Source organism: Octodon degus, unplaced genomic scaffold, assembly GCF_000260255.1.
Source record: "Octodon degus isolate 3935 unplaced genomic scaffold, OctDeg1.0 scaffold00207, whole genome shotgun sequence".
In the NCBI taxonomy this organism is placed as follows: Eukaryota; Metazoa; Chordata; class Mammalia; order Rodentia; family Octodontidae; genus Octodon; species Octodon degus.
Genome location: NW_004524783.1, coordinates 74,941 through 77,119, shown reverse-complemented (window position 1 = coordinate 77,119; position 2,179 = coordinate 74,941).

The following is a 2,179-nucleotide window of genomic DNA, read 5'->3' as shown; positions in this document are numbered from 1 at the left end:
CCTGGTAAATGTTTGGTCTTTATAACTAAGAAAATTTGTTGGATGATAATTTTCCTGCAGTTTTTTGTGATATCTTGTGAGTAGCTGATAATTTATGTTTTGGGAAATTTTCTAAGGATATGAGCAATTTCTAAGGATATTAGTATAGCAAATAGTGTTGGGGTACAAAGGCAATATCATCCTCAAAGCAAAGACCTGATTTCTTCCTAATCTGCTACATAAAAGTTTCTAAAATTGAGCTTTAAGGACTTTGGAGGACCCTGAGCAGCCTGTGGGACTCTGGAGAGCTGTGATCTGTGGGTCCAGTGTGTGCAGGCAGGACGATTTTGTGGTATCCGGTCCATCCATTACAAAGCTATGAGAACTCTGGGTGGCCTGCGGAACCCTAACGAGCTGAGTCCCTTAGCTCCAGCACACCATTGTGGCTCTTGTGCTGACACTGGCCCAACCTTTTAAGAATGTAGGAGGATTCTGGGTGGCCCATGGGGTCCTGGTGAATTCAGCCAACACCCACCACCTACACTGAAGATTTGTTGAGTGCCAGCCAGTCGATGACTCTCTCCCCCAGTAATGAGAGCCTTTGTGAGTCTTACTCTGTTCCCCACCATAGCGAAAAACTTACTGACACACACCTCACCACTCCCACCACTTCTAAGTCTGGGTGATAACTAGGACATTGAAATGCCAAAATGCAGGAGCAAAAGGCAATCTCAATCCTCCAGCCCACCCAGAACAAGTCCAGGACACAAAAACAAGAACTTGGAAATCACACACCTGCAACTTCTGAAATAATAACAACTGGAGTAAAGAAGCAAGTCCATTAGGCTATAGAAGAACTAAGATCAGAAATAAACTCTCAGGTCAAGCAAGAAAGGAGAACAGTTGTGCAAGAATTGCTCAGCACAGCTAAAGAAGAGATAGATTTTTTAAAAAGTAGAGGAGAATACAAAAATGATGGAAAACTGAATGAACAGTACAGCAAAGAATTAGAATGTATGAAACAGAGGAATCCCAGGAAATTAAGAACTCCATCAAAAGCTGGCAAAACCACTTGAAAGAAGAGAATTTCAGATCTCAAAGACAGTTTTGCAGCTAATGAATGTGAAAGGAAAGATCTCTTACAGCTGACAGGGAAGTAGGAAGTAATAATTCAGAAGCTACAAGACAATACAATGAAAATTAATATAAGAAAAATAGGTGTCAATGAAGCAGCAGGTGACAGCACAAATGACAGAAAAATATTATTTGCAGAAGTACTAGCAGAAAATTTACCAAACACAAGAAAAGAACCTGACATACAGTAAGTGAGGCATATAGAACTCCAAACTGCCATAATCAAAATAAATTTACATCCAGATACATAATAATCAAGATCTCATAAATTCAGCAAAAGAGTAGAATACTAAAGGTTGCTAAAGAGAAAAGACAGATTATCTGCAGTGGAAAGCACATCAGAATTATGGCAGATTTCTCAACACAAACCATCAAATCAGGAAGAGCTTGGAGTGATGTATCTCAGGTCCTGAAAGAAAATAGCTTCTGTCCCAGACTGAAGATACCTTGAAAAACTATCAATCAAATTGAATGGTGAAATAAGATCCTTCCATGACAAAGAACAATTGAAGAAATTCAAGACCACCAAACCAACCCTACAAAGAGAACTGGCGGATACTCTAGAAATGGACAAAAATGACCACAGTTTTAAACACACAGAAAGGAACCACCAAAAAGATCAAGTAATTAAAAAGAAGGAAAATGTATGAAACCTATAGCAAGCAAATAATATGACAGAGATAAGCCAATACGCACCAGTTATAAGCATCAACGTAAATGGCCTCAATTCACCTATTAAAATAAACAGACTAGCAGAATGGATTAAGAAACAAAATTCAACAATATGTTGCATACAAGAAATACATTAGGGCCAGCAAGACAGCTCAGCAGACTGAAGTGCCTGGTTAGTCATGCCTAGGCAAGTGCAGGGACCACAGTTCAATCCCTGGCACCACATGCTGTGCCAGTACCACCGCCAGGGTGTGCTGAGCTGGCAGAGTCTGGGCACAGTGGTACATATCTGAAATCCCAGCTCTGTGGAAGCTGGAAGAAGGAGGATCACCGTGAATACAAGCTGCATAGTGATACCCTGTAACAACCAAATACATAAAAAAGAAAGAAAAGA